This window comes from Manacus candei, unplaced genomic scaffold (assembly GCF_025592945.1).
Source record: "Manacus candei isolate 608988 ecotype Guabito, Panama unplaced genomic scaffold, ASM2559294v1 h1tg000005l, whole genome shotgun sequence".
In the NCBI taxonomy this organism is placed as follows: Eukaryota; Metazoa; Chordata; class Aves; order Passeriformes; family Pipridae; genus Manacus; species Manacus candei.
Genome location: NW_026138053.1, coordinates 13,471,997 through 13,486,847, shown reverse-complemented (window position 1 = coordinate 13,486,847; position 14,851 = coordinate 13,471,997). Strand labels below are relative to the sequence as shown.

At 43.6% G+C, this 14,851-nt stretch overlaps 1 protein-coding gene across 1 annotated transcript in view; it reads left to right on the top strand.

Annotated features, from left to right (window-relative positions):
* Positions 1-7,234: 7,234 nt before the first annotated feature.
* The window catches only part of ZNF644 (zinc finger protein 644), a 71,264-nt gene continuing 63,647 nt past the window's right edge, over positions 7,235-14,851 (top strand). The window contains exon 1 of the mRNA XM_051802156.1: positions 7,235-7,426. The gene's annotated coding sequence lies outside the window, so the exon portion shown is untranslated. The remainder of the gene's footprint in view (positions 7,427-14,851) is intronic.

The following is a 14,851-nucleotide window of genomic DNA, read 5'->3' as shown; positions in this document are numbered from 1 at the left end:
CTCAGAGATGCATTTTGGAGCCTGGAGGCTTGTTTAGTGAGGAAGATAAGAGATACAAGTGGATCTCTCTCCCTCTCTCTCTCGGGTGTGATTGTCTCAGGCAACTATATTAGCAGAAGCTTAGATGCATTCTTGGCTTCTGGAATGGTTTTACTGAAGTGACAGTGCATACTGAGGATGATGGTAAAAAAATGGGCAGTGTATTCTGAAAGAAAATAAAGTTGGCAGCTTGGAATGGTGGAAAACAGCTTCAGATAAGCATGTGGTTCAATAGAAATTAGTCTCTGTTCATAGACTTTATAGCAGCCTATCAGACCCGCTCTTTCAGTTCAAGCAGTTAATAGTATCTCAGCACTGTAGCTTAAGGAATACAATTTTCAAAATTATTGTAGTATGGGACCAATAAATTTCAGCACAAAGAAGGCAGTATTCCATATAATTTATTTTAGATTTCCATCTAGGGTGTGTTCTGACACTCCACATGAAAGTCAAATTGTCCATGTAAAATGGTTTTTAGGTGATAAGTTGACCCCTGGGGTTTTAGTAAAATAATAGATTCAGAATTCTATCTGACTCTCCAATCCATAAAAGCTAGTTATCAGCTGTTTGAATGATTTGATAAGAAGGGGAAAAAAAAGAAGAGCTTTTGTATAGTGACATTTTTCTCATTAATGGGGACAGCGTTAGAATCACAAACTCCTTCTGGATTTGGTAGTAAATACTCTGCTGACGTGTTTTGGGAGGTGGTTGTTCTGTGTGAGGAGTGTATGTGTCTAATACTCCACATGCATATGGAACAAGGAATATTTCTAACAGACATGTACAGCCCGTCAAAGCAAGGGCATTTACTGTGCCACCATCTGGCCATTGTTTCTAAATGCGTTCTGTCACCAGAGCCTACCTCAGCAGAAGTTTTGCTGCAGAATGGCTCTTACAGTGCCTAAAGAAACACTAGAATAACATGTATTTTTCCTGCCAACATTCTTCAGTATTTAAATGTAGTGCAAAACAAAAGGTAACCTGAAAAGAAAGTATGTATTAAGTTCTTGTCAGAACATTCTTATAGACCTTGCTGGGGTTTTTTTCTAGTTTTGTTGTTTTATTTAATTGTATTTTCTTGAGAATACTTAAATGTTGTTCCTAGTGTAACATGTGGCTTTACTGTCAGTTTAAGCAGATCCAAAGTTGGGTAGAGGCTTTGTTGCATTTTGTTTTAGTAGATGGGTGTATCTGCATGTTGATGCAGAACTAGTGAGTAATTGGGGAAAGGTGACAGTAAGATACGACTAGTCATAGTGGCAGTAGAAGCAACTTTCTTAAAATACAAAAAGCATGTTCATGCTTATTGCAGTTGTGTGCCTCTTTGAATTCCGAGCAAAGAAAATGCCTCCTGTTTTTTAAAAACAACTATGCTCAAGAAAACTTGACTTTTCTACAGTGTGTGTAAACAAAAAGAATTGTCTCAAAGAAAAATCCACGTCTCTCCTCAGTTGTTCCTCATGTTAACCATGTCCTGTCTTTTCCCTGCTTGTTTGAGTGGTGAACATTTAGCTCACTGCAGGGGTGTACTGCCTTTTATACTCTTGCTGTGGCTTTTGCAGGTGCGAAGAAGGCTACAAGGAGGGCACCTGTTTGCCTCCTGCATTCTGGATTACTGGGGGGAAGGGGCAGATGTCTCCTCCTCTGAGAGGAACTGAGCAGTGCTCAGGGATGGGGATACCTGATGCTCCTAAGTTGGGTAGAGAAGAGAAATGTAGTGACCAAGATCTTGTACGCAGTGTCATGGAGGAGTTGGGATTTTGCTTGTGGGACAGAGCTGGGATTTTGCTTGTGGGACAGAGCCAAGCTTTAGAAGTGACAGGAGAAAGGAAAGTTTCTTTGAGCAGGCTGAGTGGTGATGGGGTGCTCTGTGAACCATTCTGGAAATTTTCAGATTGGAAGTAAGACTGGAAAGAAATATTTACCCTGCAGTGACACAATGGGAAGATTAATTTTCAAGCTTTTTTATTTAATCTAGCTCTCCAACAGATCAGAATTCTCATTATTTAAAGAACAATTCTATCCTGCCATTTTCATAACACCTGCCTTTAGAAATCTGGATTCTGTGGGTTTGCTTGTCAAAAGCAAAAGCATTTACCTAAACACAGTTGCTAATTCAAGGTCTTTGTGGATAGGATGAAAAAGAGCTAACTACTCTAAACGTTGCTTCTTTCTAGTTTTGTTGGGTTGGGTTTAGCTTTACAGAGGTGACTGAGTGCTGGTCCTGCAAATGGGTAAGTTGTAACAGATGTGGGACAGGTCTGTTCACTCGAGTGAACTCCTGCTTGCTCAGGTGTACATGAGCTCTACTGAGATGTGCTCAAAAGCAAAACATCTGTTGCATTCTTAAAGTGCTTTTCTTCTGGAAGAGCAGATCTGAGGAGCACAAGAATTTATGAGTAACTCTTGACTTACGCTATTGACTGGATTTAGTCTGCATTAACACTTTCCAAAGTAGCAATATATTTTCTGCTACTGTGAGGCTGATTTTAAAATGATTTTAAAATGATTTAAGGAAAAAAAAACAATTTCAAGCTTTCAGGTGTTAGCACTGAAACATTTACCTCTCCATTGAGGTAATTATCAAAATGTTTATTTTTGTGGCCCCAGTTAGTTGTAGGCCACACCTTTTGCTTCCTTAAGCCCTGTGAGAAATTCTTTCCTTTACTGGAGTTGATGATGCACAGAAGGAAGTACTTTATCTGTATTCCTCCATACCCTTTATATTGGGAAGATACTGTGTCAGGTGCTGTAGCTGTGTAAGTATTCCCTGAAAAATCTATGACTGCACCCATAGGTAGATCTGGTGTCAGACATGGAAACATTATGATACAGGCCTACAACAAGGAGAGTCCCAGGGCTCTGGATCAGGGAGAAGATCTCTGGATCACAGAGGAGCCACATGTTCAGAATCAGGCTCCTCAGGGCAATCTCCCCAGGACAAGGGCAACAATCCACTACCCCAACAAGATAAGTTTACTAATGAAGCCTGTGATAGATGTGTTTTTATTAAGAAGTCCCTCCCATAACTTTTAATGTGGGAGTGGGGCATCTGTTCTAAGAGTTTTAATTTGTGAGATCTTGTAACTAATAAGAAACGCAGGAGAAAAAACGCTGCACAAAGTATTGCCTCCTTCAGAGGCACAGTTTTAGGAACCACCTGTTTGCTTACATGAAGCACTGAGGCTTCTGGAGCAATGTTAAGTTACAGACATTCCTCACCTTCGCTGCCTGTATTTTTCCCTTTCTCCCCTGCTGACAAACTTTATCCAGATGCCATCTTTTCTATTGCTAGACAAGGTTGTGCTGACTGGCCAGATATTTTTGGAAGTTAGTATGACTGGAATGTGCTTGTGAAGACGTGGGAACCTAATCAGTAATGCAAATACTCAGAGTGTAATTCTGTGTTAAGCATGTTCTGGCAGAAGTTCGTTGATGCTGCTGAGCTCCACTCCTGCCCTGTGCCACTCAGCTACTGTGCCAGTCCAGTTGCTTTGTAGGATGGTTTATGTGAAATTAGCTAAAAGAAATGTGTGAGTAATCTCCATACCACTGCCACCCCCTTCCTTTTGAGAAGCCTGTCTCTTATCTCTTGGCAGTGCTGTTATTGCATGAAAAAGTGCATGTGTGCAAAGAGCAAACCAGCCTAAAATGTTACCTTCCACAGCTGTATTTCACTCATTCCTGATTTGGAAAATAGCCTTTGTTTCATGTATGTGACAAGTGAACTACATAACATTAATGAAGCAGAGATCCTAAATCCTGCTTGAAATTGCCATTGGCAGTGATTAATGTATTTTTCAATTGTATTTTTTATTTGGAGCTTAGTCATAACTGGCCAAGATGTAGATCTGCTTGTTAGCTATAAAGGTGGTTGAAAGTGCTTGGCATGCTCCAAGATTTCATCCAGCTTCACACCCTTCCTCATTGCCTTGAAACTGTACTGGGGTTTCTATCTCCAGTGAAAGCGCTAAAAAAAAGAGCAGCACGAAATTTACATTTCCAGTTCCTGTGTGGATGGAATGGGAAATGAGGAGTTGTTTGCCACCAAGTGGAATGGGTAATAGAATCCCAAGCACTGGCTGACATCTGTAAACAGCTGTGCCTTCCCACATACTCTGACAAGAGACTGCAGAATATATTTCTTTAAAAAGGTCATTGAGGAATACAACCCCCAGGATGCACCGCACACTAAGTGTTTTAATATGTCTTTCACACAGGCCTCACATCGGACATTTCCTCTCCGTTACCGCGCTCACAATCGCCGGCCTGAGGCGCACTCGGGACTGGCCCACCGGCCGCGCAGGAGCCGCGCGGGGCGAGCCCTCCTTCCCTGCGCTCCCGCGGCTGCTCCGCGGCCCCAGCGCAGCGCCGGGGGGGCACGGCGGGGCCGTGCTGGGGGGCTCGTTACCGGGGCTCGTTACAGCGGCCCGGCCGCGCCCGGTCCCCGCAGCCCCCCTGTCCCGTGGCAGGGCCGAGGGCGGGCGGGTGCCGCGCTCGGTGCCTTGGCCGGTGACACCTCGTGTTACCGCCCGCTCTCCCTCGGTGCTGGCACCGGGTGCAAGGTGAGTCCGAGGTACCGCACAGCTTGTGCCGCACCCGCCCCGTGCGTGGTGCTGCACGGTGCTTGTCCAAAGGGCTCTCGGGGCTCGGCAGTGCTGGGCGGGTGACACAGACCCGGCGCAGGGACCCGGCCGCCACCACCGCCTGCCCGTGCCCCGAAGGGACCACCCGGCCTTGCCTCGGGCACGTGTTTCTGGCCTTAAAAAAAGGAGCCCTAAATACTGAACGGTCGTGCAAAAATGCAGTTTGAAAGCAAAGACACCGACTATACTATAGCACTGGTAAGACCTGTAATTTTAAATGGAGAGAAGCCTAAGTAAGGAGAGAAGCCTAAGTAAGGTGACCGCTTTTATGGCCTTCCAGTGTATTCTAACAAAACTGATTCAATCGTTAACAAGGGACTGACCTGCTGCAGAGGGAAGGTGGTATATCATCCTCTCTGGAATTTCCCAGAGTCGTGTGACCCACCCCAGCACTGCAGTTCCGTCATGACTGCTTTGCTTTGTAGCTCTCGGGTGCAAACTGGGCCAGCCAGAGGGGAAGGCCAGGCTGGAGTACCATGTTCCAGCTGCCACTGCATGGAGTGTCCTGGTGTGCTTTTCTCTGCACCGAGCCCATCTGCGTGTCTGCCCACTCCCAGCCAGCCCATCACCCTTCACCCTTTTTCCTTAATGCAGAAGTAGGTTATGGGTTTGGTTTGGTGTTTTTGTCTCAGAATTTATTTTCTCCTGAAAAGGAAACTGTGTCCAAAGAAGCCTTTGGGCCAACCTCCCTTCCGTACATGCTGTCCCTAGTTGCATGCCGATGGGGGGAAGGGAGAAGTGTTAAGTCTTGGCTTTGCTCTGCTCTATGCTGTCCAGACCTTGCTGGGTTTGGCTCTGCAGCTGGCGACCAAGTGGCTGGTGCTGACTCTGGGGCTGGGGAAGGTTTGGGTGTGCCTGCGGTCACAGGGGGGCTCTGCACACAGACCCTTCCTTACAGGAGAGACGTGTCAGCACATGGACCGGTATCTGGCTTCATATTCCTTTGCAGAGTTCTCGAGATGTTAACTTTCAAAAGAGATGTCTCCCTTGTGTGTTTATGTCAGTGATTTTGGGTTTTAAACTATTCATGCATGAAAAATGACTGTAGGAACTGTATACTCCCATGTATGAATAATGACTACATGGGAACACAGATTACAGCAGTTTTGCACTGAGACTTCTGCAGTTTACATGCTCTCTTTGGGAACATTATGAAACGTTTTTAAATGCTGGTGCATGTTAATGCATTGATTTCAATCAGTCTCTTTTTGTCCCTTTTGGATTTGTTCAACTTAACAGCTAGTGTGTCTCGTGTTTGCTCTAAGATATGCTTAGCAAATTAGGCAAATAAAAAAATGCATGCAAAAATATGGTTTTATGCACATGTATCAGGTTTGTTATTTATTAATAGACTCCAATTTCCATATGATAGTGTGCCTTTTTTTTTTTCTGCTTTGGCTCAATGGATAGTTTATGCCAATTACATGTAGTTTAACAGCTTCAAAATCTGTTTTTGCTTTTCTAATGCATAAAGACATTGATTCTGTTTCAGGTTTTAATTAAACTCTACACTGACTTTAAAGATTCTATTGTCCTTTTCATTTAAATAGGATTTTTGTTAGATCTTTAACAAGACCTCAGTGGGGTAATAAATCTGAGCAATTGTCCTTATTAGGAGTAGATTATCCTCAAGAGATGGAAAGTCAGAGAAGTAACTAAAACCATTTGTAAAGACCGAACTAAGGCTTTTTCTTCCTAAACATTAAACAGACTTGCGAATGACTTGCTTGGGTGCTCAAATTAAATTAAATGATACTGTGTTTATTTTTCACATTTTCAGTGTAGGCTATTTGCATTTACTTAAAATTTGAGTTTCATTGAGTAAAATTCACTCCTGGGTAAAGATCCTTACTTTCAATATACAAGCTCTAAATGAAACTCAGTATATCTTGCCATTTCTTTTATTATTAAGCCTTGCAACACTTCTAATTTATATGACCCACTGACACAGTGAGTGTATTCTTAATTCATTGTATTTACCACAGTAGATGAGTCTTGGCTGAAGAATTGGTCTTGTGTTTGCCCCACACCCCCCAGCCAAGTAGAAATGCAGGGTATGTAGCAGTGCGGAGCTTGTCCAAAGATCTCCTCAGATGCTGGACTAAAAACACAGGTTCTTAGAGAAACCAATAGTTCTATCTAAGTTTGGTGTTAATGTGTTTACATGCTGTTAGGAGGTGAAAAGGGGTTTAACTCTAATTGGGCTTTTTTAGCTGTTTGCTTTGCTGGATGGTATTCTCTGGGTGCTCAGGCCTTACTTTGTTCCTGGTTTTAGTCATCCCTTGACTTCTGAGGGGACATGGCCTCCTATATACACACAGTCAAATCCTGAATTTCTGCTGTCTGTTTAATTCCCAACTTTGTTATAACATTGTGGTGCAATTTTTTTTTTGCATCCAGTTACATGGAAGCTCCGTTTTGTGGTGCCAGGTTTGGGACACTCATTTCTAGGACTTAGTTCTACCCAGAAACCACTGGACAAAGGCAGGGATGTTGCTCAGGTCCAGCCTCACAGTGAGATATGTTGTAAGACAGGCTTTTCTTTCCCGCTGGCTCCAGCTTTGCGGCTCTGAGCTGCTGCCCTCTGCAGAGCGCGCTGCAGGAAGCGGGGCTCCAGGGACACCGCCGCACGTGACGAGCCCACGTCCGCCTCTGCCAGGAAGGAGCCCACAGCCCTGCTCAGCACATGAAGACAAACCCTTCTTGGTTATTGCATAGCTGCACCAGCTCTCAGCCACCAGGTATTTAATGTCTTGAAGCTCTCCTGTCCGTGGGCTCCGCTGTCCCTGTCCTGCTGGCCGGCATCTCTGTAGAGCCAAGTCCTGTCAGCCTCCAGTCTGTGCTGCTCCCCACATGGGTTTCTGCTGTGTTTCTCTATTAAGGGACTTCACCTCACCCCTTCTTGTCTTTTAAGTGACACTACAGTGACATTTGGGGGCAGAAGGAATCATATTAGAAGAACATAGCTCATAAATATTAATTTCTGATTAGTCTCTATTTGCTGCATATTGTAGACAAAATTGCAGGTTTTGAGCCTTCATCTCCTGCTTTCCATATCACTCAAATAGCAGAGATTTTGGCATGGTAATTCACAGAGGGAGGTGGAAAAACTAATGCAAAGTAAGATAATGTAGTTCTTCAGCATTATGGCTTCTCTGTGCCCTGACAGGAAACTGAAAAATATAGAAGGTGCTGAAAGCAGATAAGTCACCTAGTTGCTGCTCTGCTTTAGGTATAAAGCCTGGGGAAAGTGGAGGAAGGGAATGCATATCCTGGCTTTAACCTCAGACTGCAACTCATCCTTTCTCACAATGCAGTGTGCTGGAGGAAGTGTGGCAAACCTAGGCTGAGTCCTGCAACTGATTTAATATGAGTCGGTGCACAAGATTAGGAGCACTAAGAGTGCTCAGCCTTTGGGACAGATTCTGGGGAATTAAGAGATTCTTTGTTCTGTATCGTTTGGCAATCAAACCTGATTTAGGAAATGCCGTAAGTCACACAAAATTCACAGGGCATAGTTTTGCTCTGGATTCTCAGCAGGATGTGGGATTTTCCCTCTGTTTTCTCTGTCAGTGGGGCCAGGAGCTAACCTGTTCATGGCTCGCAAGGTGAGAACAAGAGGGCCCAGCTCTGCCCCTTGCTGAGAGATGTCTTGTCTCTCCCTCTTCCTTCCACCCGTTTCTGAGGATGTATGCTATAGTCATAGGCAAGTGCTGTGACCCTGCCTGCAGTATGAAGGTGATGTGCAAGGCTAGCTGATACAAGAAGTGCAAGGCTAGCTGAATGGACTTCACTGCTTGCTGAGGTGCAATTAAAAGATCCCCTTCTTTCCTTGCACTCTGAAGTAATGTGTGTTGCTTTCCAATCCCAAGTGTATCCCACAGCATCAAATGTGGTGGCTGCTCTTTGCATGTTGGCCATGCAGTGAGCCAGCAGCTTTTTCCGCTGTTCACAGCAGCCTCCCTGGAGGGGAAGCAGGCTGCTTAGAAGGTCAGCAGGATACCTGTGCATCACAGGCATGAAAAGCTGCCCTCTTTCTGCCCTGAGGCACAAACCTGCTTTTACTTTGTGAAGCAGAGCAGAAAAGCTGGGGTCCAACAGTGGCAGGTATCCCTGAGTGCAAGATGAAGGTGACATGTGGGTATCAGAAATCCAGTTTGCTTCTCAATGTGAGTAGGTGAAGTTTGGGTAGGAAAGTAATGGAAATGCTAAATGTTTGCTGCTAACACTTACTAAGATGACAGCAAATCTCGTCTATATTAATGTTCAGCTTCTGAGACTAGATGGAATCTTACTTTATTAAAGAAGGTAAGAATCCCAGAAGTAGCTCTTTAATCTTCAACTAGAAAATACAATTTTGAAGTCCATTTTCGTAAGAATGCAGTAATCAAACAGAGTAATAACTGATGTTAAACCTGCTTTGAATGTTATTTAAAGTATTTCTCAAATGGAAACAAAAGTTGATAGGATGGTGTCAGGTTCACATGGACATGTGCTTTGTTTATGCAGTTGTCCACATGAGAAACAAAGGTTGATCAGCATGTATTTTCTGGTTATGTGATCGTTTAGGAATTGTCAAAAGTCATTATGTGATTCTTAAATACTTCCATTTGCTATTTGTTCTAGCAAAAGGCTTTGGAACTATATCAATGTTATTTTATAGCTCTACCCATGAGGACATCACCACAATGGGTATCCAGTGTCCTCCTACATCGTCAGGAATCTTCAGCATTGGAGAGAAAAGTCTTCCCCCTCTTACTGCTGAGCTGTTCCTCTTGATACATTTTGATGTCCCCCGGTCAATCTGTGCCCGATACCATGTATACATGTCCTATTGTTCCCTACACTGCAATGCTCTCCTGTTTTTCCCAAATGTTGTTACATTTCCGTTCTCATTCTTGTGTTTTTCATCTCTTTCCCATTTGTATAATGCATCTACTGTCTCTGTTGTTTTCCACTTCTAATTTAATACCACTGGTGAATTTGTCTCTCTATGCAGATCATTAAAAACAGGCTATGTGGGACTGCTTGTAAAAGAAAACACTGCATTCCCAAGATAGGTTACACACTAGTGTGTATCAATACTCTTTGTTTTGGAACTTTTAGCTTTGTTTAGTACTTAGATGCAGAGTGATCTCTGGATCCCTTGTTTGCTACTTTAGTGTGAGAATAGAAGGAACACAAATTCAAAAGTTGCAGGACTAGAAAGGACCTGTGCAGCCCTAGGGAAAGGGCAGTTTGCCATGTAAGCAAAGCAAAAAACCAAATTAACAAAATCTGAGCCCAGCCACAAAACCAGTCCGTCCCCAGCCTGTGGGCAGCTGGGGGAAGTCCTTTCCTCCTTCCCACCCTCTCTACAATCTGTTTCAACTCACCATTGTGCTCAGTGGCTGTAGAGCTGGCAGAAATGGATGTGTGCCTGAAATACCACCAAGAGTGAAAGGCCAAGCTGGCACACCTGTGATGTAAGGGGAGAGGAGTTCTGCTTCTGTGAGAAGCCAGGAGTCATGTGATTGCCTTAATCCAGCCCTGATCTCTGTGGCTGGTTCAGACAAAAGGAGCATTTGTGTGCTGAGGTGGGTGGCCGAGTTGGATGAGGGAACAGATCCAACTGCAAGCTCCACACTGCCTCATCAGGCCAACCTGAATACCAGTATTGACACAAAGGAGGGAGTTGCTGGGGCAGGAAGGGAAGATGGGTTGACACAGACTGAGCAATGTCACCACAGGGTCAGTGAAGAGTGAGGCTCTTGGTGCATGAGTCTCTTCATGGTGCCTGGTTTTAGGATGTAGATGGCATTGCTGTGCCTGTGAGGTCTGTATGTGTCAGTTGATGCCCAGGGTAAATCTGTGCCCATGTGTTAAAGCAGCATTGGACTGACAGACCCATCCCTTCATTTTGCTTGTGCTCCCTGCTGGAGTGTTTTCACTAGGAAAGCTCTCATTCTCAGCCCTGTGTTAGACAGGGGCAGATAGGCTCATAGTTGCAGCTCTGACTGGGTTAAAGGATGGCCTTGGGCAGCAGCAGGAATTCTGAAAGCCCCTGCAGGCTGCATCTCCTGGCACAGAATCCCTTCGCCCTTGGCCCTCCTCGGCTGCAGTGCAGGAGGCAGCCAGCATTGCCCGGATGGTAGTTTTAACTCTTTGTTACCTAAAATTCAGACAGTGTCAAAGCAACACAGCAGTAAACAAACCACTGGCCTCTTTCTACAGTCACGTCCCTTGTGTTGCCCCTGCTACTAGTGTTAATAATGTTGTGTGCAATTTCCCAAGCATAGACTGGGAACTGGGGAGTGTAAAGTGTGCCTCAAGGGGCTGGTAGCAGCAGTGAGTGTTTGAGGCTGGATAATACCCACTGGTGCTGCATGAACTTACTGTCAAATAACTCTGTGTAGATAGTGTTTAGCCTTGGTCAACAGTATGACTGTAAACTGAAGCAAATAGCTCTGTCCTGATTACATTTTCTAGAGGGGATGATGCAGAAGGAAATTGAATTAAAAATTAGCTTTGAAATGAGCTCAAAGCTTTTTACCAACCACTTCGAACTTTAAAATATCTGACATGAACAAAGTAACTTTTTTGAAGTAATAGTAAACTGCCATCTGCTGGTAAAACAGTAATGCACATAATGAACATACAGACTTATGAAGTGATAATTATTTTGTATTTGACATGCGACAGTCAAATATATACATGACAGGGAAGCTGCATATATTTATTTTACTGGTGTTTTTTATTTCCATTTGCATTTTCATATAGAATATGCTAAACAGATGCCTATAACATAACTAACTTTAATGACAAGCGCAGAAAACCAGACAATGAGAATAAAGAATGAGGACTAATAAAAGCAGATGAGCAATCAGGATGATGACAGCTTCCAAATGTGTCCTATTTACATTGCTAATAATGAATCACAAGCACTTCCTTTTTTGTTCCCCCCTGCCTTAGACCCTCCTGTATGACCAGAATTGTAGCACTGAGAAACATTTCCTGGCATCTTCAGTTTGATGTGTGTGTGTGTGTGTGTGTGTGGTTCCTTACACAAGCTTGTAAATAGGAACTGGGTCTTTAATTGTTCCTGATTTAAGTAGGTCATCTTTGCCAATACACAAATCTTTTGTTTCTTGTAAGCCAGGTCAGCTATTGAAAGGATATGGAAAATATTTACTACACAAATATGACATGAGAAAATAATTTCACAAAGGACCACTGAAATTATATGGCATTACACAACCAGTTTCCATAAATCACAGGTATGATGAGTATACTACAGGGGAGAGACTATCAGATTTCATGTTTGTATAGTGCGTACCAAGTAGGTGTGCTGAGCATGACTGGGTCTCTGAGGTGCTGCTGCACTATAAATAGTGATATTAGTGTGAATTACCTCCAATGCAAACATCAGGCCACTGGCCCTTTTCAGATGCATGCGGTTTTCTTTATAATTGTGGTTATTCCAAACATAGACTATTGTTTTAGCAAACTGATCTTCTCATAGGAAATGTTTAAAATGGGCAAAGAGAAAATAGGTCAGTTCTTCCTTTGAAATCAGAGAGAAGTGTGTATTTGTAATATTTCCCAAGCTTATTTCCTTGGAGTGGGTTTGGCAGGTATGAGAGGAAGTTAAAGATTTATTTTTGGTGCTATGTACCACATGTCATACCTGCTCTTCTGAGACAGTTGCTTTTATCTCCAGCAGTACCTGCTCTAGTAGCAATGAAAAAGTGACTTGAATCCCATTTAAAGCATGTAGTGTGCACTGTTCATGTGCCACTAAAGGAAAGGGAAGGCTTGTTTGGGAGACTCCAGGCAGAGTCTTTATGAGTCATCGTAAAGCAAACATGTTTGCATCCCTCTCAGCAGTGTTTTTGGCTCTGAAGACGTGGTGAATTAATGTGCCCAGCTCCAGGGCTTGTGACCCCAACAGACACTGAAGGGCTACAAAGATGTGCAGTTTGGAGTGCCATTGTATTTAAAGGGTCTCTGCACATGGCTCTTTTTGTAGCATCCAGGTGGTTCCTTGTACAGGACCATTTCTGGGAAATTGTGGTGCTGTGCATGCTCCATTCACAGAGGTCTTAATCAAATGCTGTTCAATGTCTTGCCTGAAAAGAGTCCTGCTTGATGGCAGAGGACCATTAATAATATAGCACCAAATCCTCAGCTCAGGAAAACACCACAGCTTTTTTGACTTTTAATCTGCGGAGGATCTAGCCTGTGGTGAATGGTCACGGAGCAGGGACACTGCGCTGGGTCCTGTTTACTGAAATGCTCCAATAGCAACAAAACATGTTCAGATGGAAACAGAGCCAGGGGAACAGCGGTGCCCATGGATACCTGTTAACCGGTGGGAGCTGAAGCACACAGTTACCATCAAAGACACTCCTGTCCTCTGCTTTGCTCTGCAGCACTTCAGTCTCCCTGCTAAAGGGACTCTGCCTTCCAGCTGAAGAGTGACTGATGGTTGAAATAACAGTCCCAGTTTATTCCAGGTATGCCACTGACCTGCATGACCTGTAGGAAGGTTAAGGTAAAGGCAATCAAAGCAGCACACTCCTGTAGCCTCTAAGGGCTATAAAATTGGAAACATGGGAAACGTGAAATGAGGATGAGGGTTCACTGTTACCTGCTAATAGGCTAAATCAGGAGTTTAGTGAGACTGAGATTTGACCCAACAAGAGAAAGGAGATGAGTAAAAGATGAGAAAAGAAATGATCAAAAGATAAAGCTGGTATTTCCTTCATGTTATGCTAGAATCACTCTGTTCAAAAAGTCTCTCGAACCATGGAGAGCTGGGGCGGGCAGGGGTGAAGAGGTGGGTTATGGTGATGGAAGGGTATTGTCATTACATAAATTGAAGGAGTTCAAGTCTGTTTAACTGTTTAGTGCCATATCCCATTTGTCTTTTCTGAGATTACTTTGCAGTGGAATGGAGGAAATTTTGCTGACAGCACAACTGATTGTTTAGCTGTTTCTTTTCTCTTTTCTTTCCAGAAAATTAGGCACTGTGTCCTGCCTATGCTATGTTTGAGGTTTGGCAAAGGGGTTTTGATGGGTTTGCCATCCTTTTGGCCAACACTTAATCCCGTTTCTATTTCGTACTATCCCTCCTGTACTCAAATGCAGTGGTCAGACTAAGTAACAGTAAAGCTGCTGGTGATTTACCAAGGAGCAGGAATACCCTTAGTCTGTGGCCAGTTTCTAGCAAAGTGTTGTTCTCAAGATGGATTCAGGTTCTTGTGTTTGCAGGGATTACTGCATGGTGGACTCAGAAATGATGCCTAGCAGTTAAGTCCTGTTCAGAAAGCAATATAACATTCACTTTAAAAATCAAGAAGCATGAAATAGATACTATTTCACTGGCATGGGAAGCAGGGAATACTAGGAGAATCATGAAATGGCTGCACATTGTTAGTCTCTGTGAATATAATGACATTTGGCGACCTCTGGTATTCATTTGAAATAAACAATGAAATAAGACTCATGTGCTATATGCTTGTCAAATCCAGGCCTAGTGATCAGCTAATATGCTTATCAGCCAGGCAGTGTACATGAAGATACTCTGCTTTCACACTGTCTGCTGATTGGATTTGGGCCCATGAAGAAGGCAGGTGATTAATCTGCAGGGGTTTATTTTTTCTGAACTGTTAATGTCCTCTGTTTCAGAGCAACAGCCCATGGCTCATTAAGCAGGGAAGATTTGAACACAAGTGTGAAGGGCAGCACACAAAGATTCTCTATAAATCTCTTGTTTGAGCCTTAGGGGGTAGAAAAATTAAGTATTGGAGAAAGTTTGTCCTGTGCTGGAGCAGAACCAGTACTCTCTGAAAAGCAAAGGTACTGTTAGAAAATCTGTGTGTATTTCAGTCAATTGGGATAAAATCTAAAGCCACAATGCTCTTTAAGGTGGTAGTGGACACTTGGTACTAGCCCAGAAATGCACAGCTGCCACTTCAGCTGACCTGCTGTGAGAGCCATGCTCTTCTTAAGTCTGTTGCTCCATTTCTTTGGTGATTACATCTCACTCTTGCTGTGTTCTTTCCACCTGTACTGTTGTGTACTCTGGCAACTAATGCTGAGAAAGCAAATGTGGCTGCTGAGCCCAACTGCCTCAACAGAAATGCAACAGGGGAAATGAATACTTAGGCTGAAAGATTTTGCAA